The 23,326-nt window shown below is 38.0% G+C and overlaps 1 protein-coding gene across 1 annotated transcript in view; it reads right to left on the bottom strand.

Moving 5' to 3' along the window:
- VSNL1 (visinin like 1) overlaps positions 1–23,326 on the bottom strand; it is an 86,684-nt gene that overhangs the window by 23,243 nt on the left and 40,115 nt on the right. The window lies entirely within an intron of this gene.

Raw genomic sequence — 23,326 nt, 5'->3', positions numbered from 1 at the left:
CACTGCTAGATGTAAACCTCCTCTCTGCACATTTTTCTTTGGAAAATCAGCATTTCCCTGAAAAGATTGGCTCAGGTGACTAAGCTGACCCACACATTGAGCAGGCACCTACAAAAACACCTTGTGTGAAGAAAAAATGAAAATATATTTCTCCTTGAATCTATCCAGTTAGGTTAATTGTACAATTTTTGTTTCTTTAACATCTCCATTATGGTACACCCAGGATCTCCTGTGGACACGCTGTTTGCACAAATTTTTCCCAAAAGTGCTCTTCATCTATACAGTCTGTTCATGCTCCTTTTCCCAAATTAGCCCACTAGAGCAATTCACAGCTTCTTGCTGTGGAAGTGCTTCATTACTTTGAGACAGACTGTCAGCACCTGGATTTCACTTCTGAATTCTGAGTATAACAGAGGGATGCTTAACTCATAGACCTTCTTATCTTATCATCCATCCTGGGTCCCTTTATCTTGGCAAAGGCAGACAAAGAATGAGCTGGTACAGAGAAAAAGATCAAGCCCAAGCACAGATGCTGTACTAAATTAGACTCTGATTTGTAAAAAGTAAGGCTTACCATGCAGAATAGCCACTGCTTACACAATTTATTGATTATACGCAGTGTAATCACCACTAGCAGTGGAAGGGAAAATAACAACTACATGCTGGTTGCACACAGTGGAGGGATAGCTCACTGATATCAGTAAGCCTTCTTGCCAGAAAGATTCTCTTATATACAAAAGGAAGATATATTTTAAGGACTAAGCCAATGAGAGGAGGCCATCCTTTAAGAGTTAAAAAAACTGTCTCACCAGACCAGACAATCATTTATTTCTTCTTAATTTAGTGATGGTTGGTTCTCCAGAGGAATTCAAGACTGTTTTGGCAGGTGAGACCACCTCAGCTTTTGGACTTTTTCCTCCAACCTGTTTGTCACCAGAACTGTCCATCTGACTCTGACTTCTCCTTGTAGTTGTAATGACTCCCATTTCACCAGTGGACTATTTCAGCAGGAGGTTGCTTCTACTTCCTCTGTAGGTGAAATAGCATTGCCAGCTTCACAGCACTGTTCCTGATTCCTTCAACACAGAGGAGCAATTTGCAAGGATACTTTTGGGTGGCAGCTGGAAGAGGACGGGAATAAAGGCTACCTGCTCTTTCTTGATCTGCCCTGTGGTCCCAGCTTCAAAAACTGCTGGTTCAGGAGTGACAACATTACCCCTGTGCCCTGAGGAGTCCCAGATGGGGTCATGGTGAGCACAAATTCTGCCAGCACAACCACTGGCAAACACAACTTCCCACTGTCAGAGCAGGTGCAACAGAGGCTCTGCTCTCATCCAGAATCAGGGATATTAATGGATTAATTCTCTTGGATAGTTAACCCAAAGACACAGTTCCTCCATTCCAACAGTACTACTGGAAAGAATGATGAGTTGCTTTGATTAATGTCATCCACATGTGTTTTTTATAGAATCATAGAATCATTTAGGTTGGGAGAAAAACTTAAGACCATTAAGTCCAACAATTAACTTGACTCTGCAAGACCATGACTAAATCACTTCTCTAATCACCATGTCTACATGACCTTTTTTGGCTCTTTTTTTTTTCTTTTTCTTTTTTCTTTTTTTTTTTTTCCCTTTTCTTTTTGCTTACAAGTATTTTATTTCTGACCCATGATCTTATTTCAACTTGTATTTCAACTTCTCCCTGGGCACATTAGCTCAAACTTCTTCAGTTAAGTTAAAACATGTGGGTGCAGGTAAGAACATTCTTTGGAAGTGCTAGCATGAGGAATAATCAAAATATTAAGAGATTTATTTTTTTCTCACGGTTTTTCTCTACTGGTGCTGATGACACAATCTCTTTATTCCAAACACTTCAGGTTGGCACCTTCAGGTGCTGCCATTCAAGAAGTAATATGATCCTCCTCTATGAATCATAACACATATGAGAAAAGAAAAGGTAGCCATGCTCTATGAGACCGCAATTACTGGTCTGAGAACAGCAGTAAGATTTTCAAATGAGATAGCCACTGCCTCTCCTAAAGCTTTAAACGTATCCTTAGGGAAAAAAAAAAAGTTAAGGCTAAGAATACATTACCTTTCAAAACAGCATTAACATAATATAGTAAAAAAAAAAAAATGTGTAGCTTTTTTCTCAAAGTTCCTCTGCACTCAGTAGAAATATCCTTGTTCTTGGTGATTCTAGGGAGAATTTTCGTCTCTTTTCAATAACTTTTCTATAAAAAATCTAGGAGACACTAATTTCAGTTTGGTGAAGGTCTTTGCTAGATTCTTTGGAAAGTCAAGGAAATGGTATTAACCATGTTATCTTTACACAGATGTTCACCTACCCCATCAGACACCTCTAAGAGGTAAGGAAAGAATATACAGTGTTGACTCTTCCCCAGCACACTGTAAATACATAAATAGCAATAGGTACATTTCAGACTTCATATTAGTGATACTAGACAGGGGAAGTATAGCTGGACAGAGTTACCTGAGTGCTAAAGAAAAAAATTTTCTTCAGTCAGACTGAACCATTGATATAATTTGAACTTTTGTATGTCAATTTTCCATGTCATCTGCAATTTTTTTTCCTAAAAATACAATATGGTTTTATTATAAAAAGGTAAACTAATCCTAATTTTTTTAAATTATATTAAAAATCCAGTTGTTCTCATTGCGCACAGCTATAATTTTGTATCTTTTTTATTTCTGCATAAAATTTAGTTTTAATGTTTTTCACAGTCTAAACATTTTGCCCCAAATGTCACAACAATTTTGTTGCCTCATTTCATTTCAACAGTTTTGTTAGTAAAGCAGTATGTACCTAAATACCAGCAATACATGTGAAAATGCTTTGTCTCTTACAACAGTATTCCTAAGGGATAGCATGTATGTAAGTTGGTTTCTAGACAACTGAGGAAATTAAAGAATAAGGAATTTATTGCATAAACTGCCTGGCTAAAATGACATTTCATGATGTTATATTGTCATTAAACTCTGTCTTGAAGTGCCACCATTTTTTAGGAAACTTCCCTCAAATGCTTTAATAAAGATTAATAAAATTTTAAAAGTTAAATGGCATATAGTGTTATTCTAGAGGAGGGAATGCCTTAAGGAATTATAAAATGCCTTCAAAACTAGGGAAACATATGAAAAGATTTTAAAGGAGAATAAAGAACTTCTGCTTCTGTTGAACATTCTGTCATTTTCACTGTCCAAATAGTTTGAACTTGCTCACTGAAAATTTTCTCTGTCCTACAAAATTTGTCTTCCCGCTGTTAACACCAGGCCAACACTGCTGCAGAATTAATTTATCTCTCCTGCCAGTTGAACTGCAGCCTTCATGGTACCTCTTTCTTCACTCTGCCAAGGCACAAATGCAGACTGGGTATTCACTTCAAGCAGTGGATGTTGCCTGTTACCAATTACAGTTTCGTGGCAAGCAGCATTTCCCACTGCAGGATGGTTCCTCCTTTTCCAATGTCTCCTTGGAGTCTATCTGTTGTTCCCCAAGGCTTGAGAATTAGGCAGCTGGCTTTTGGGTGTGACTTCTGGGGCTCTTGGTGTTGTTTCACTCTTCACATTTATTTTCATGGTCCCTTTCCCCCTGTGCACTGCCTCCTCCAGTGCAGGCTATTTTGCAGGGCAAAGACCATCTTTGTGCCTTGTGCTGGTACAACACTGCTGATCATACACCCTTAGACTGAGATGCTAATGCCATTAACTGCAACAGCATTTCTAACATCCAAACCATTTCTCAGAAACAGTCCCACCCAAGTGAGCCAAAGCTGACACCAAAAACACCGATGGAAAAGAAAGCCAATCAAGCCTTTGAAAAGCACTTGAGACTGAGTCATTTCTTATCCAAATAGAAATACATTTGTCTCTAAAAGGAGAAGCAAAATCACTATGCAAAATACTATGAATCAAACTTGGCTGGAGCTAGATGATCTTTAAGATCCCTTCCAACCCAGGCCACTCTATGATTCTATGATTTAGAAATACTACATGCATTAAATTAAATTGAGTTTTCTTGGTGATATTCTCCCTATTTCTTACTCCCCATTATCCAACATTGCATATACACCTAACACTTCTTGGTGAGGTTTGGCAAAGCAAAACCAAACTGACCACACTCTGTTTTCAAGAACAAATCACCAAAATACAATAAATTGATTGATTTTCTTAACTTTCTCTAACACATTATATAACCCTTATTCACATATTTCTAGAATGGAATTGTATTCTTCTTATACCTCCATTTCTACATATTTCCAAAACCACATTCCTCACTTGTTATTTTAAGTGCATTATACATCTGTGTTTCTATCCATCCTCTTTACAGATCTGGGATTTAACTCCAGGCTTTGGCAGGTAACAGCCCTGTTGCTTAGCAGCAGCTGAGGCACATGTAAATGCAATAATGGAAATTCTCATGCTTTCAAAAGTGGAAAGCCTTTGCCTGCCTGCTAAAAGCGGATGTTTATAAATCATCTGGGAGTGGAGTAAGTGGCACCATTTCTTTCCAGCAAAGTACACTTTGGAATACACATCCAAGTGGCCTGACACAAGTAATAGAGACTGAGGCTAAAAAAGTAAGAGTCAATATTTAATTATGATTACTTTTACATATTGATTCTTCCAGCATTTTAACTATGCTATGATTACCAGTAAAACAGGCCACTCTTAATTTCATTTAATGGGTGAAATAACAGATTCACAAAAGTCAACCACAAGACTTTCACCACCTTTATAGAACTGGAATTTATTATTTTCTAAATCTGTTTTCATTAACTCTTATTCTGAAATGCATTGATCCAAGTGTCAATGTGGATCCATTAGCATGCCATCTTTGCTTAAAAAATACCCATTTTAATCTGCATTTGACAGATCTGTGTGCTCACAGAAACATGTAGATTACAACCTAAGCTTCTTAATTTGACAGTACCAGCAGCAGAAGGGAACCTAAAATGGTCTCCAAACTGAAACAAATTAACTTGAGAATAAGCCCTGTCAATGATCAGAATGGTCCCTTTCTACACGTGCTTCAGTATTTTCTGCATTGCTGGCATGTAACATGTTGAGGGGTGAGCCCACACTCCTCATGCAATTTATCTAATTTGCATCCCAGTTGTCTAAGTCTAAAAGACAGATACAAAACATGAAAATCCCTCTGTAGTAAAAGGAGAATGCTGTTTCCATAGCATCATTAATTTATTTCAAAAATAAACATTTATGGTCAGATTAATTCTGTTGAGAACTCTCCTTTGGTCCAGCAGGTATTAAAGAAACAAAGGTGGTTCTGCATAAGGCAGACAAAAATGAATAATCCCATGGAACTACCTCTGTCTTTCCATTGACTCTAGTGCAACCTAAAAAACAAACCAGCCTTCAGATGACAAAAATAATCCCAGCCCTTGATTCTGTGCTGAAGCTCAATGGCAGAGCTCAGAGTGGGTGACTAAATAACCAATGATCTATTGGAGAACACCCTGGGTTTTAAATGACAGACTCTGCATTCCCAGAGGTGCAAGTAATCTCCTGAAAATTAATTTATGTCTATTCCACCTCCAACCCACACTGATTCTTACAGGGTGTAAAACAGTTATTTTGATACACAGATCTTGTTCAGGACTTTTTAGACCTAAAGATAATTTGAAACCTCATATTTTGCTCTTCAGCACCACATTTCCTGAGTTCTAGCTCCATTTGTTGTTTATACATTGCATATTTATATATGGCACTAGATTGTTTTTCTTCACTGAACTCTGTACAGGAAAAGGATGAAATAACAGATTTTCCTACTCTAAATATTTGACAAAGGTTTTTATTTATTTCCACAGAATGCTATTTATCTATGATTTTTCCCCCTTCTAAGTATGATGGTTTGTCAGCTTGTGACACTCATTTTCTATTTATTTTCATCAGCTGTGTCTCTGGCTCCCATGAGAACACTTTAATTTTGTTGCATGGCCCAGAAATATGATAATCAACAAATATTTCTAGGCCAAATCCATTGTCACAGTGTCAGCAGGCTCATGTGAAATACTGATGCAATTAAACACTGATTTGCCACTCCATCTCCCAGCAAGACGGATATAAAATACAGTTTGGTTTACATAGATCTTTTTAAATTATCCCCTTAAAAAACCTTATGAAAGATAATTGTTTATACTGAAGAACTGAAACAGGAAAAATGCTTAATACTTTTACGGTGTTTTGCATTTTACTGCTGTACAAACATTAACTAATTAAGCCTCACAATACCCAAGTGAGGAATGGAAGGAAGCATTATTATGGTTATATATTATAATTATACTGTCTCATTTAGAATTTCCTGGGTTTTGACTTTTAAAGTAATTATTGTAATTATCACAAAACTAATAAAAAGTCAGAAACAATCTTTTTTTCCCAGCATGAGTATGTTCTAAACTAAGCAAATAAATAGTTTACAAATACCTAAAAGCACACTTTTTCCCATGTATCTCAGCTTTTGCTTTCCCTTTGTCCATCTCAGTCCACAGAATTTGATCTTGTTTCCACCAAAGGGGAAGAAACTCTTTTCAATGACTACAGTGGATACTTGAATTTAACAACAAATATATAAAGAATGTGTGAAGTAGGATTATCTCTGAGATTTTTACCATTTGCTAAAAAAGTATTATGAGACCTTGATATAAAACATGCTTATATGTTCCAAACAACATTACAAAATCTATATGACAGTTTGCAATTGAGATAATTTTTAATTGTTATTATGCAAAATAATAACAATTGCTTTTTTCTCACCAGAGACCTCTTACAAAGGTCTGGGTTCCTCTTCCCAGTTCTAGACATCTCACAGCTCACTGGCACCCCTTAGATACAGGTAGATAGGCTCTTTCCAAGAATGATTTCTGCCATGTCTCTCATACATCTATCCTGTAATGAGATGATTTCCCACTGAAAATGCCTTTGCTTTCCACTAGTAGCCAAGTCCATGCATTTTTCCTATAATACTGGAATTTTCAAGGCCTATAGGGACAAAATTCACTTTCTTAGCTATATAGAATTGTGATACAACATTTGAATGTTCAATTGGCTCCATCACAAATAGCTAGTCTGCAAATTCTTAGAAGTCAACCACAGCTTGATTATCCTCTGGGAGAATATTCCAAATGATAATTTGGAAAAGGATCTCAAGTAATTTCTGTTTAGTTGGAAAGATCGTTTCCGTCTTCTTTTTTAATTATGTGGGAAAGGCCTAATAATAATAATAATGTTTGTAGAATGGATTAAGCAGAAGAGAAGAAAGAGAAGTCTAATTAACCCAAAATATACACAATTCTCTTCTGTTGGCAAGTGCTGGAAAAAATTTAAAAAAACAAATAAAGATCTGATAATTTGTCAAGCAGGTCAGGTTGAGATTAATAGAAGACACAACAGAAGGATGGGACACCATTAGGAGGAACCTGACAAACTTGAGAAAGGGGCCCAAAAGAACCTCATAAGTTCATTAAGGTCAAGTGCAAGGTGTTGCACATGGGCTGAGGCAATCCTAGACACTAGAAGACACAACAGAAGGATGGGACACCATTAGGAGGAACCTGACAAACTTGAGAAAGGGGCCCAAAAGAACCTCATAAGTTCGTTAAGGTCAAGTGAAATGGGCTGAGGCAATCCTAGACATGAACGCAGACTGGGAGCAGAACTCACTGAGAGCAGCCCTGCAGAGAAGAACTCAGGAGTTCCTGTGCAGGAGAAGCTGGACATGAGCTCACAGCACAGAAAGCCAAATGTGTCCTGGGCTGCATCCAGAGCCCCAGGGGCAGCAGGGCAGGGGGGGATTCTGCTCCCACCTGCAGTGCAGCATCCAGCCCTGGGTCCCCAGCACAGGAAGGATGTGGAGCTGTCACCAGCAAGCCCAGACGAAGCCTCAAAGGTGCTCAGAATGCTGGAACACCACCACTCCTGTGGTGACAGGCAGAGAGAACTGGAGTTATTCAGCCTGCAGAAGACAGGGAGCTGGGGAGACCTGATAGCAGCCTTTCAGTACCTTTAAAAAGGCTTATAAAAAAGAGGGAGAAGGACTTTTATATGGGCAGATTGAAACAGGACAGGGGCAATGGTTTTTAAGTGAAAAAGGACAGATTTAGATAAGATGTTAGGAAGAAATTCTTTACCAAGAGGGTGGTGAGGCACTGGCACAGGTTGCCCAGAGAAGCTGTGGATGTCTCATCCCTGGAAGTGTTCAAGGCCAGGCTGGATGAGGCTTTGAGCAAGCTGAGCTAGTGAATGGCATCCCTGCCCATGGCAGGCAGGGTGGAACTGCATGACCTTTAAGATTCCTTCCAACACAACCAACGCTATGATTCTATGATTCTGTTATTAATAGATTAGTGTTCCACCTTGCAATCTAGAAACCAACCGTAGCTCTACTCAGCATGATAGCTTCCACCTACCCAAACCATGGCTGGAGATGGTGCTCAGTTCATTGGCCTGTTAGAAAAGGAAACTGCCATCAAATACCATCAACAGGAGTTTTCTGGAATGGAACTCCTTTTCTGTATCAACCAGTCAATACAATCCTTGTGCTAGTTATAGATTGACTGCACTTTCCTCATGACACTAGAAAGACCATCTGGCTAAACAGATGTGGTAATCTGATTTGTTTGGCCAATGAACTGAAAAAACCCACAATGGCTTGAATGGGAGTTCCCAGGAGTGCCCAATCCAGCATCTTCCCTATGCTTCCAGATATTATGTTTATCACTTCAGAAACAGCTTGGTAATGGCTTATTTGCTTGTGGGAGTTACCAAGAAAGCAGGAATTTCCATACAAGAGACAAAAAGTGACCATATTTTCATCACAAATAAAATTAGCCATATGGCCATCTGTTATTCTTTTGCAGTGTTTCATATGTTATGAAACAAGAAACTGGAAAAATGCAAGCCAAACCTTGGTCCTTCAGAAGGTGTCAAATCTCCCATGGATTTAAACAGCACCATTGGCTTTTTCATCTGTTTATTTACAACCTTATCTAAAGGCTGCAACTGCAGGTCTTCTCACAACCATGTGTTTTATTATAGATGTACAACCTTAAATATGGAATGGCTTGTCTAGATAATGTCCCCCTGACAACATAATCTTCATCATCTGTCTTAATTTTTAAACCCCTTAGGTTCATACACATAAAAGTAATTTTAAACCTTCCAAAGTCTACAGGAAGTTTACACTTACCCAACCTCAATTTCTTCTCTTTTAAATTTACTTTCATGTCTCAAGCCTGTACTGTTTGATACCACCATATATATAACTTGCATTACTGCCAAGTAAGTTCAAAAAATTTAAAAATTACAAAGAATGACCGTCACCCAACCTGTGGTTTTATAAATTAGAAATGCATTTATTTAAAGATTAAAAGGAAGGCATTTCAAAAATCTTTCTGGACAAATTTCATTTTAGTTCAGGTAATAGAGTCTGGATAGTTTATTTTCTCAAGTGTTTCTCAGCACCATTAACAATGAATAACAAACACTTAATTATGCCCATTCATTTTGCTTTGCTATGCAGCATTTTGCCAGAGATTTTAGACTTATATTTTAGAGAAGTTTCCAGATATTGGGTTCTTTTTTGATAAAGGATTGGGCTGGCTTTCTGATATTGGACTGCCCTTGTCTTGAAGTAAGGAGAGAGACAAATGAAAATAAAATGACCAAGCCCCAGTCTTAGGCTGAAAGAGCATGACTAACAGCAAGCTGCTCATTATGCTGAAGTCACAAAGCCAAGTTTGCAGAAATTCAAAAGCTGGAGAAGAAAAGGACAGAGGTACAGACATCCCATCAGGCTTCACCTCTCATCTAGCTAGTGCCCTAGGGAAGAAAGATATGAGCTAGCTGGGAAGAAAAGAGCACATTACAGTTAAGAAGAAGGTGGGGATGTATCTAAAGATTCCACATGCCTGACAGCCAGGATTGTACAGGAATTTGGAGATGCCAAGGCTGCATCTTCTGGTGCACTCCAAGAAGAAGGAAGGTACTTTGTTCCTTTAGGAGCAAAATGTTTATTTTTTTATAATATTGCATTTTGTCAATTTAAGATAGGAAGATAGCAAGAATTGAGGCTTTAATGCAATAAATGAGTTCTGGCAATTGAAAAAAGCACATTTTTAATCCATCGTGGATTATATTAATGGAACTATTCTCACTTTGGGCAAACTCTTGCCCTCCACCATAATGCTTCCACTCCACTGCAGATGTGACGTGCACTGTTACCACTCCCTTGGGTTATACAGGATGATCTACACGGTAACTAGGGACTGCATTTCATGTAAAGACTTCTCCCTCTGTTTTTCTTTTGGCTCCAAGACTGCCTGTCTGCATAGCAACACAACTTCAGCTGTCCCTTGACCCAGCTATGGCACCAATGTGCTGGCAATAAAACCTGTGAGGCTTCTTCAGCCAGGGAGCTACGTGAGCTCACTCACAGCACCCACACACAGCGCTGCCACGCGGCTTTTACACCCTGTCTACACAGAAGGGAAGGAGAGAAGGCACAGGGAATTCTGGCCCACTGATGTACTCTGCACTGACATGGGCCACACCACAGAAAGCAGTGGTCCTTTTAGGACTCTCACAGCATTATATGTAGAACAATATTTCTATGAATCTGGAAATGTAAATATAGCCCAAAGTACTCTGGCAACATGTAAGATGCACACGCACGAGCCCAGAATAGATGAGAGCAAAGAAAATGATTGAGATGAACAGTCACGTGGAAATAAAAACACTGGGAACATGTATAGAAAATGGAAACAAATAACTGAAAACTGCCTGAAGGCATGTACTACTGGTGATAATCCAGGGATAATGTTTTCGTAGGGATTAACTGTTCTGGAGCACTTTTCCCATGTGTAAAGCACAATGTACTTTTTATTCAGATAGGTTGATTTGGCAGTCTCTTTATTTCTAGCAAAAAATATTTCTTGTGCCTGTGCAGAAAGAATTTCCAGCCTTGGACAGCCAGAATTCAGGGTTTTTTTCTCTCCCACTGACAACTGCCTTCTGGATAGAGCTCAAGAGCTAATTTCCCACAGATAGTCCTCTTCTATAGAATTATTAGAAGCTTGTGTGCCAAACTAATAATTTTGAATCTTGTATTTTTAATATATTTGGCTACAAGTTAATGTAATTTTTATACTGAATGTGTTCAATTCATTCTTTGGAAACAGATTTCATTTCTTTGGCAAAATGTCATCATTCTTACAGAGAAGTAACAAAGAGATACATCACTTTAAAAGAAACTGCTGTTCACAAAGACCAGCATTTACCTTTTGTTAGCAGTATTTTTTTACTCAGTTTTATTGCTGTGGACCTGCTGGTGACTTTCTGTATGAGAAACTAAATTTTCTGGGAATAAAAATATGGTTTCCTTTCAGGTTTTTTCAGAGCATGTGCTCTTTCTCATGCTTTTTCATGTTTCCAAGACACCCCAGGGTAGTAGATACAGGAAGCAGAAATATCCTTATCCCTACAATTCTTGGCTGTACATTAGAATAACCCCAGAATTTATGTCTCTGTGAAAATAACCTCAGGTCCATTAAACACCATTTTTGTGCTACACAGAAAAGCTCCTGGGGAAAAGAATCTTAAAAATAAATGAGTGGATAGACTAACACACCACAGGGGCTAATTCGCAGCACTGAGCAAGCAATTCTAACACAAGGTCACCAATTTTTTGCATTTCCCTTGTCATATACTTGCCACAATTGTGGCAAGAATTAATCAACAGATAAATAACTGCATCTTCCAGCCAGGACTCATATAGCACTTTTACTATTAAATATGATGACTATTATTATAAACTACTATTTTCAGCATCATGTTCTAGACTTTAACCACAGTTTTCTTGCTGAGATTTTAAGAATCGCAACATAGAACTCAGAATGTGAACCTTTCTCAGTTCAGGTGTTATCTGAAATATTACATTGTTTAAAAAAACAACAAACAAACAAACAAACATCATGTATGGAAATCATATTCTAAAATAAATAAATATCTAAAATATTTAAATATAAAATATTGGGAAGTTTGACTTCTAAGAGAAATAAATAGTGTTAAGATATCCCTTGTTCTGTACAAACGTGCAACAGAAGAGATGAGACGAAAAACAATTGTGCATGAGATAAAATCTAATGATGCTCAGCTGTATCCTTCTATAGCTCTGGATGTACTGACTGTCTCCCTCCAAGAAAACTGTGGGATTTGGTCATCACTAAGCAACTGTGAGCTCAGAAGTGATTGCCACCTAAATCACTTGTCCTAATCAAGAAGCTTAATGTGTGTCTATAATGTTTGCACTGAGTGTACCAACGCACACGTAATGTAAGGCTCAATGCGCTGAAGATGCTTTGTACAGAAACGTAGAAATTGGACCCTGAGGACAGGAGATGTGTTTTCTCCTGAATGAAATTAGCATTGTTAATTGAGCACAGGGCTCCTGGCCGGCCAAGGTGTGGGTGAGAGGGTAAGTGAGAAGCAGAAGGTGGATGGCAAGCAGTGATTTCACAACTCCAGCCTTTCCTGCCAGGGCTAAGGTGTGTGTGTGAGGATAGAAAGGCTCAGAAGGAAGCTAAGGACATCTGCATTTCACCAGGACCACATCCAAAGAGCCTCATCTTCCAGAGACCAGCATTCACAGCTGGATGAAAAGCAGCTGCATGGAGTTTATTCTGATGAAAGCAGATCCATGCTAGCAGGAAGTACATCCTCTAAATTCATCGTCATGCCACTGATGTCCTGTGAGGCTGTCACAACACAATTTCTTGTTTTAGCTGATCCATTCTTAAACAACTCCATCATTTCAGTTAAATGTTTTAAGCCATAATTTTCTCACCAACACATAAAATTAGGGCACAATAATTGCTACATTATTAAACACCAACACAATTAAAGGTTTTCAGAACCAAAAGGAATTTAGAAGAGGGACACAGGTACAGCCAACATGGATATTAGCAGTACAAGCTGGAGCCTGCAAACACAAAAGCAAATTCAAGGACTGTTCCCTTTGATCAATCCCTGTGTATCTGGTGTTAGCACCAGGGACAGGAACCACATTGTCAAAATTTATGTATCTTGGAATAGGGCTTCATGCATCTCCTACCCTGATGGTTTGACAGGGAGTAGCAAACTTGAGGATATCTGACAAAGAAAGCTGTAGAGTCATAAGTATGCTTAGAGGTCTGTAATATCCTAATAAGGGATAACAGCAATCCTAGGGCATACCCTACCAAATGAAAGGGGACCTCTAGAGGCATCCAGAAATAACTCCATAATTGAATATACTTCTTCTGAAAGCTGCTGACAAGGACCACACACAATTTTGTTTCAATTAATGACATAGGAATTTTTAATTCCTTTTATTGTTAACATGGAAATAATCCCCAACTGATATTCACTTTGAGGTGAACTGCAGTATTGATTTACACTTTTGTATATACTGTTCTTTCTCTGGACTACAGGGGGATTTTATTTAAAGCTGCATGTTCAGTTCTGGGCTATTCATGCAATCAGAGAGCCAGCCTTCACATCTTTTTAACCTGGTGGATTTCACACCATGTTTTTCTGAGAATGTTTCATACATATTTTAGTAAAATAGCAAAATCTCCTTCTGTCTAATTTTCCTTCTGTTGATTACTTTATCTTCCAAACCTTATGTTTTTCTCATTTTGCTTTGTTTGTGATTGAATATAAAATTAAGATAGTTACCTAATTCTCATGCCAGGTAGCAGTAAGTCATCTCAATTTGGCAATCATTAGGTTTGTCAGTGCAAATAGTCTATTCCTATGAGCCTTAATTAAACATGAAAAGATGGAAATTTACTCTCATTGAAGAAAAAGGAGGTTGATATCCCAAGGTACTGAAAGTGTTCAGACTACAAGTAGTAGAAATCTGACTGGAATGTCAACTAATGTCTATACAATAATAAAAACTGTGTTTGACTTGATAACTAACCAGACTCCCAAATGCTTTCCCATTCCACAGTACTCTGAAAAAGCACTTTTAGTTTCATTAGCTGCATAGCTGTAGCTAGAGTGCAGTGGTAACTGATTTGCCATCTCAGCACAGCACGAGCAGATGGAGCAGGCTGACACAGGCAGTGCCTGCCCGTGAGTGCCATGGCTCACTCCAACCAGTCCCCTTTCATTTTTGAGATTTTCACACCCAGCTACAGTGACTCACTCCATCAAGTACATATTAGTATGGTAAATTAACTTTCTGCAGGACTGAGGAGTTTCCTGGGAGGAGAGAGGGAGGAGAAGGTGAGGCAGGGAGTCAGAGGCAGCACAGCGAGGTGAAGGGCTGTGGTTCACAGCACCAAGTTCCTGTCCACACCTTTTGAAACAAGAATGCTGTTTTCAGCTCCAGGCTTTGTACACAAGTGAGATATTGAATGCACGCTTTGATACTAGAGGAAAGCACTTTCATGTTTAAAAGTTAAAAAAAATTAAATCACAGTAATTCACTCCAGTGTTGAAATGAAGTGCCCTGCTTTAATGCTTCCTTCAGGAGCCCTGTAAAACTAAACAGCTGTTTTATATATATCTTAAACAAACAGCAATGTTTATAGTTTGAGAAATGTGACAAGAAGAGGTCCCCGAAAGACCCTAGTTCACTTTGTCTCAAGTAACAAAAACACATGCTTACTAGCCTTCAGAATAAGGCTAGTATCATCCAAAAAGGATGATGGACATTTCAAAATCCTGGTCACTGAAGACCTAAAATACAGGTTTCCACTAAGACATGGCCACACTTTCACAACAAGGCCCAGAAAGCCATGTAGATCTCAACTAGATATTTGATTAACATCTGGCCAGGAGTGCCATACTGTTATGTGCATGAATAACTCCAGGAAGGCATTGCTAAACCATCCTGTAGGGAAAAAGAACAAACCCTCACTCCAAAGAAATTAAGTAAAGGACATTTATATGTTGACCCATGAAGTAATTGCAACCCTGACTTTGCTAAAGACATGAAGCACATGGTTTCAACTGTTCATACATAATTAGAGACTTTGTGTGCTTCATTCATGACAATTTTATTTGGTTGCAAGAGAAGGGAAGATCTCTGAAGAAGTACAGTCAATATTACCTGTCTTTCTCTCTCCTGCACATACTCAAGGATTTTCACTGGTTTTGTGAATACTCTTCCTTGTGATGAGAACGAAAGCACTGAGGTGGGATGAAGGAAAGTAGGAAGCAGAAGTTTCAGGATGACAAAAGTCTGAAACACTTGACTTTTGCAACAGATTGTGTAGAGGTTGTGAACCACTGATCAGTCTTGATAGCTGTTGTGAGGACTGTGTAACAATGGTAAAATAAGCATTGCTACAGCAACCAGTAGATCTAAACATGATAACAACTGTGAGATGTGATGCTGACAGTTCACTGTTTTTGTTTTCTTTGAGCTCTTTAGTTCTTAGTGTTAGCAGTGGCTTTATCCATCCAAGCTGCAGTGCTCCTTTATTAACCTTCAGATAACCTTATTAATTAATTCAGTGTTTTGCTTCAGAAATAATCACAGAAATACAAATTCATTGTTTTGATTTCTCAGAGGAATAAAGCATAGATCAAAAGGTGAGCTGCAAAGGAAGAAGGTCTCTTATAAAAATGCATGACAGTTTTGGGAACTGGTGAACTTCCTTCAAAATAAAAGATGAAGTGAAAGTAATTTGCATATTATTGTTGGAAAATTTACCCAGCCTGCATTCTTTTATCAGACTATGCTGGAAACTGGGGCATGCATGTAAATGGTGATATTTTTAAGCATTCCAGGCTGGATCATCTTGTCCTGTCTAGATGTACTCTCTTCAATGCATTGGGAGTCAGTTTAAAATGCTTCCAAGAACCACATATAGCCACAGAATTACAGATATATTCAATACTTGGTAATAATCAGAAGTTTGGACTAAATATTTGCATTCCCACACATCTGCTGACTCTGTAAGCCCCGAAGATGCCTTTGGACAGTTGGACTGCTTTCTGGATTCATGTGACCATGATTCCTGCCTCTTCCAGACAGAGTGTCAGCATATGTTACTGATTTGTTCAAGCATTAGGAAGATTCATTCCACTGGCCTGGATACTCCACAAGCTACTGTTCAGAGCAATTAAGATGTAGCTGTTTAGATTTCATCTCTTAAAATTGTCTGACTTCCTCATTTCCCAGATTTAGAGACTCCAGAGGAGATTGTCTAGAGGATATGAGCCATTATATGCTTTGCAACAGAAGCAAAAAAAAAAAAAAAAAAAAAAAAAAAAGGAAAAAAAAAGAATTTTAGCCTTCAAAATTAGCCACTAGCCATAATACTGCAAGGAGAAAAGGACTTTCCTTCTTTGCCTATGAAACTTTTTTACCAGCTATAGGACCCTTACTTTCACCCCTTCCCTCCCAGATTTAGGTTTTAAACCATTGCTGCCTTTAAATGACAGCTGCCAGTGTGCACATCTTCACATGTGGTGAGAGGAGCTCTGCACACTGTGGATCCAGCTTGTAGGACTGGACACTAATGGTTAATGGAGCCTGCAGCAGACTTCACAGCACTCGGGTCTCACAAAGAAAAACAATTTTGGGAGCTCAGTACAGTCCTAAGCGCTTAAGTAAGGATCAGGAATGAAAATTCCCATTAGCTTCACTGAGATTAGTGTTTCAATCTAAACTGACTCCATTCCACATTGTTAAAGGCTCTTAGTATTCAGTGTTGTGATTTACAACCATATTTTCAGAACTGTTTGCTACCCAACATGCTGGTCCTCTTCTGGAAATTACTGTTCCCAATTTGCTTTGCAGCTTAAATGAGAATCCGTGGTTTTTTACTGTGGATTGTTTTTGGTGGTTTTTTTTTTCCAATATGGTTGGTGATCTTTAAAGATCTGTTTACTAAAGACAGATTTTGAAATCTGTTCCACAAAATGATATTAAGCCCAGACATTATTTTTCCTGGGATAAGCACAGAGACAGAAATGCAGCAGAAAGGTACGTTACCAGTATCTTCCCCTTCCCTGAACTGCTCAAAGTCAGCTTCAAAGTTAACACTGTCTTCAGGGCTTGTTTGATTTTGGTTTTATAAGTAAAAAGCATTCTGGCCCTTTGTTTTAAAATTCATGGAGCACAATCTCAGTTTCTCTTTGAAATATATAATAAGCCTTTTATGTGGTTTAGAAGTAGACCTGCATTTTGGCACAGGACCTGCCTATTCATGTCTGTAAGGAGAAGAAAAAGAATAATGGCAAAAGCAGTTTTGTATGGAAAACATCCAGGCAGCAAGACCATCCCCTTTTTTTCTAGCCAAGTCCTGTTTGAAAAGCAGTTGCAATCACTTTTGGTTTTAAAGTTATCAGAGCCCAGTTTTAGCACAGTTTTGGAGCACGGAGAAGATTGCTCATCCTGAAAAGCTCTCCCCAGTGATAGTGCTGGGCCACAAGCCCAGCTGCTTTTCAGCACACTGCCATTTAGATTCTGCTGTATTAATTTTGTTTTCATAGCAACCTCATTGAACCTCTGGTGAAAAAGAGAATTTTTTCTAATGATTTATAGTAATTGTCTCAGATGTGCAGATTTGTATTAAGTGCTTAAGGAATGCATTAAGAATCTCTACCTCATCAACTGTTTTACAACCCCCCACATGCAAAGCTGAGGCAAATAATGTTACTGTCCTTCCTTTCCAGACTTTATCTGCCCATCTAGATATGCACTCCTCCATATTGTGACATCCCCAAACCAGTGCTATTTGTTGCTCTATTTGTTTGCATCAAAAATTTCTAAAATAACAGCATTAGTTTTTTATTCCATATCAGTTTGAAAAATTCAATAACAAAGCAGTAATATTAATAAGTTTAAGCAGGTTTTTTGAGTTAGTCTTTATAAATAAGTACATATGATGTTTTCTGTGTTGCAGTTAAATTTAGGTAATTCATGCAAGCCAATATCCTGTCATACTGTCCAGGAATACTGCTGGCACACCAGATGTGATCTTCTGGAAGGTAGCAACAAGGCTAAAATGATTGTGTGAGTTGGGTAGATAAATCAATATTTTTTATAATCTACATTATTTCAAGACATGCTGCAGTTCTACAGCAACACAGGATTGGTTTAATATGCTAAATATATCAATGATAGTTGGCGTAATATACTTAATATTGGTATAATATACCTTAAAAGTATTCCTGTTATAGGGAGAGCTTAAGTGGCCAAAGCACACTCATAAAACCAGCACAGCTCTACCAGTTAAGAGATGATCCCAGGAAACATCAATTTCTGCCAGTACAATTGCATCTATGTTTGGGACATCTGTAAACACAGCTGTGCCATTCTGGAATCCTACGTTTTTACAGCCACTAAGAGCCTGAAATCCAGCTCTAACCTGATATTTTGAGGAGCTCTGTGCCATCTTTAGAAAGATGCTAGTCTGTCTTGAAAGAGGCTGCAAATACACCCACTTAAATTTCAATAGATTTTTGAGATTCTTTTGTTCTACACATATTAAAATGAAGGACTAAAAATCAATTCCCTTCAAGGCCGGAAATGTGAGATAGAAGCCAAAAATATGACAAACCATTTGATTCCAATTAATGAAATAGCATTATTTTTTCTTTTTTTTTCCCTTTCATTTAAAAGTTATCTATGAAACTCCAAAACATATCTAAATAATATAGGGGCAATAAATTGACAAAGTAAGTTACTTTATTAATGTTAGCATTATATTATGATCATTCCTAACTCTACTCTTCCAGCTAGATGACCATTGGTGCTTGCTTCTATTAGAGCAGAGTTATGCTTCTCATGTTCAGTGACCCAGTTCCAAGGAGTATCACAATATAGAAGCCTATTTTCCACTTAATAAACATGCATAATTCCTGTGAATATTAGCAGTGATTATGCACACTTACACACTCTAGGGCATATTCATCTAAACCCAGTGAATTCAAAAGATCTGAAGGAAAATGTATTTGGCCCTCTAGACTGCAAGAAACCCTAAAGAACGATAGGAACACTCAAGAGATTTTTATTGGTATCTTTTATTTTAATGACAGTTTTGTATATTAATTTCTTAGCTTTCTGCCTGCAATGATAATGAAGTTTTATGCAAGATAAAAGAATTAAGGACTTTTTAGGACAGAAAAAGAAAAATTAAGACAGCTAGTAAGGATTAAGCTTAACAGTTAGAGTATTCTCTTTGAAGAAGAAAATTTTAGGTTTCAGCTTGTCTGATGCTATTTCCTACAGAAAAAGAGGTTAATTGGGATATTGCCAGCAGCTCAGAAGGTTGCATCTCATCACAGGTAGATAAATGAGAGGGCAACCAGTGCAGATTCAAACAGAGACACAATAATTCACAGAATGGATAAAGTTAGAAGACATCACAGCAGATCACCTGGTCCAACCTCTTTGCTCAAGCAGGGTTATCCCAGAGCACACGGCACATAAATGCACCCAGAGGGTTCTGGAATATCTCTAGTGGATATTCCAGAGGGTTCTGGAATATCTCCAGTGAGGGAGACTCCCCAGCCTCTTTGGGCAACCAGTTCCAGTGTGCCGTCACTGCACAGTAAGGAATTTCTTCCTCATATTTGGGAGAAACTTCCTTTGCATCACTTTCTGCCTCTTGACCTACTGCTGGGTACCACGGAGCAGAGCCTGGTCCTTCCTCTTGGCATGTTCCCCTCAGATACTGATAAACATTGATGAGATCCCCTCTCAGTTATTTCTTCTTGAACAGGCCCAGCTCCCTCAGCCATTTTTTCATGGCAGAGATGCTCCAGTCCCTTCATCATCTTTGTCACCCTCTGCTGGAGCTGCTTGAGGAGCTCCATCTCTCTCTTGCCATGAGAAGCCCAGAAATGGACACAGCTCTCCAGATGCATCTCACCAGGCTTCTGCAGAGGGGCAGGATGACCTCCCTCAACCTGCTGGCAATGCTCTTCCTCTAATTTATTTCGTTTTCTACAGCTTAAGGAGTACATAAAACACTGTGATAAAGGCAAGGCAATTACATTATTTTTGTCACTTAAGAGAGAAAGCAAAAGGACTCCAGTCAGTTGATTTTGCTTTTTCTACTGTTCTAGATAGTTCTCTGCAGTAGGAAAATGTAACTTCCATACCCTGGAGAAATTTAGAATTTAGCACCAGCTCCTGCCCGAGCAATGCCTTGTGGTTTTGCATGTTTCTTTACAAAACATTGGCTTAAGTTTTAGCTTCTTTAGAATGCTATCCACAGACTTCTCCCCCTCACATGCTCTGTGCAGACTGTCAGGACAGCCAACTCAGGACTCTGTGGCTCTGGGCTTGCAGTATATAACCAACTCTTCAATAAACGATTAAAAAAACTGCAGAAGCATTCACTTCATTCAGCACCATGGAGGGAAACATGAGCCCTAACAGTTTGCCACAGATTTTGTATCCCAAGAAGAATCTATCTACCCAAAAATGAATGAGTATTTTCAATGAACCTACTATACTGCAGAAAATGTTAAATATGCAACAATATGAAGTATATTTCTGCCTATTAGCTGCTTGTTTAAAAGAGGTATTCTTGACTAAATATTTTTACAGACACTTGCATTAAAAGTGCTGCAAATAATTTTTCTGTAGAGTCCATTGGTGAAACTGCTATTTATTTTAAGCACTGGATGATTTGCATTCATAATGGAAACTTCAATAGCAAATGTTCCCAAGCCAAACTAGAGTAATTCCCCCTTTAGTCAATACAGTCTTCATCTACATCAGTAAACAGTACAGTACAATTGATGCAAATGTGTAGAGTTGGAAGGGTTCATGTTGAGGACCTGACATCCACATCACACCTGTTCTGGAGGTTCCCTTTCAGACCAGCTCAAGCTTATTAGCAGCAATTAGATAAAGTAGCACATTAGGTGTGATCCCAGGACACACCTAGTTATGTTTCATAAGAAAACCAAAACCCAAACAGTTTCTATGCCCTGAGATTGTGCATCCCACTCTGTAATTCTGATGAAAGAGAAGAGCAGATTACCAGGAAATTCACTTCAAAGTATTGCTAATATAAAATGTTTTGTCTGTTTAAGCTGAGGATATTTTCTATTCTGTATTAGTAAAAAATAAAGGAGTTTCCTTTGCACCTAAGTTAGATGGCCAACACCTTTTTATCAACACACATGAAAATGCACCCCACAGCTCTCACAAACAAAGAAACAATGTCACCTTAAGTCAACATGAATTGGAAATGGAGGAAAGTCTTGTATTTCTTTTCAAAATATATTGATCTGTGGAAACCTTCCTCAATAAAATCTAGTTCAGACAAACAGATAAATGTCATCCCTTCCAACTAGAAGTTTATGCAGAAGAATTACAAATCAATACATGCTTCATGTATTTTCACCCTGAATATATTTCAAGTGAAGTGTGATGCTATAAATGTAATGATAATAATTCGGGTCTCCTGCTAGTAGCTCCTCCTGGAAAGATTAAATTTCACATCTGGGGTTTAATCTGCAACCAGAAGCTGGGGTAGACAGAATGTCCTACACAGAAGAAATTGCCACCATGGCCAATACTCAGACTATGAGCTCCTCAGAGACATTATTTTACAAGTATTTCTGTGACACAGAGAGAAGTAAAGCTCTGGATTTACTACAGCTAATCATATTTCTCCTTGCAAGATTAGTATTTTGCCCTGAATAGACATTAAATGTAGGATGACAATAAACTGGAATAAATATATGGCAGTGCCATTACATAGCAAAAATCAAACCCCACAACTACCAAAGCAAGGCAGAGAATCACATTTCATGTCCATGTCTAAAGATACATGAGGTCATAAAACTAAAAGCTGGATATTGCAGCTTAGTAAGATTACAAAGCTGTCTTCAAATTTCAGGAGCAAAATACTGCTTGTGCTCTTCATGTTATTTTTTTGCACTACCATTTCTGCAAACATGAGACTGAATTTACTCCCTGATGCATCTTCACAAGTAAAGTATCTTGCAAAATATCTATGAATGCTTCAAACACCTGCGTGAAGGAAGGAAGTCCTGGGAATTCTGAGTTATTTCCAGATGTTTTTCCTCACAGCATACAAAATCATAAAAAAAACCAAACCACCACCCCACCAAAACAACAACAACCAAAAAAACCCCAAAAAAACCCCCAACCCACAACAACAACAAAGCAAAAAAAGCCCCTGAAGAAACAAACAAACAACAACAAGAAAAGAAATACAAAACAAAACAAATCCCCAGAAAGTACCTTTACTTCGATTTTCCAAAAAGAAAAAATTCTTTCTGAAGAGCTGATAGACTTTATTAAGAATTTTTTAAGGACTGCTTATTTTGCCCAGAAACAAGTATGAGAAACTACTGGATGTCTGCTCTTGTTGGATGTGCAGTGAATACTGCTTAAAATGGAGCTTATAAATTATCAGTTAATAACAAGTACAACACCTGAGGCTGTACAGATTCTTTCATCTGAAAATATAATTAATTAAAAACTCATTTGTTTCTTAAGAATAGGATCGTGAGGCAACATCTTCTTCAGCCATGAATATTAAAATATGAAGACAGAAGCTTATTTGTGTAAGCTGAATTAGAAGTTTATGCAAGAACCATTCATTAGAAAGGAAAAGGATCTAGGTAATACTTTGCAGAGTGATCTGGTTCAACGCTGAAGAAATTTAGGAAAGAACTGCAATGTGCATTTGAGGAAAACAACTTGTCCCACTTGTCTGCAAAAATTGCCAGTGTGCTCAATAGTAACTACTTACATTTGAAAGGTTGCTTTATTTTTATTCAGCCTCACATTGTATTTATGAGCTGTTCTGATCCTACAGTTCATCACTGCCATTCAATATTTGTCCTAATTAACATTACTTTGAAGTGTCTGACCTTTAGGTCGACACTCAATTCTGAATTAAAATATAATTATCTTTGTAACATGAATACACTTTTTATGCTTCCCCCATGTTCTTCTTGTTACAGAATAAATACATAATAAATGTAAGGGAAGGACTGCATTGAACATGACAAAGTAATGAAAAATAAGAAGAAAATAAACAGATCAGCCTGCTTTCCCTTTCCAATAAAACGAGAAAAAAAGTGACAGCAGGGAAAAAAATAAAGGCAATACCTAAAATCTATGGGAGAAATCCTTTGTGAACTGTGCATAATTTATCTGCAGGTCATACTGTCATGAAACTTCACCACTTTCATAAAACTATGTCCAGAAATCACATGGTATATATTGAACAGGACCATGGCCATCCTTTAAAGGTGAACAACGTCACCTTTAAAACTGGAAATTCATGTCATGA

The sequence above is a fragment of the Passer montanus genome, unplaced genomic scaffold (genome assembly GCF_014805655.1).
Source record: "Passer montanus isolate IOZ18808 unplaced genomic scaffold, ASM1480565v1 scaffold46, whole genome shotgun sequence".
In the NCBI taxonomy this organism is placed as follows: domain Eukaryota; kingdom Metazoa; phylum Chordata; class Aves; order Passeriformes; family Passeridae; genus Passer; species Passer montanus.
This window is presented reverse-complemented; position numbering and strand designations above follow the sequence as displayed.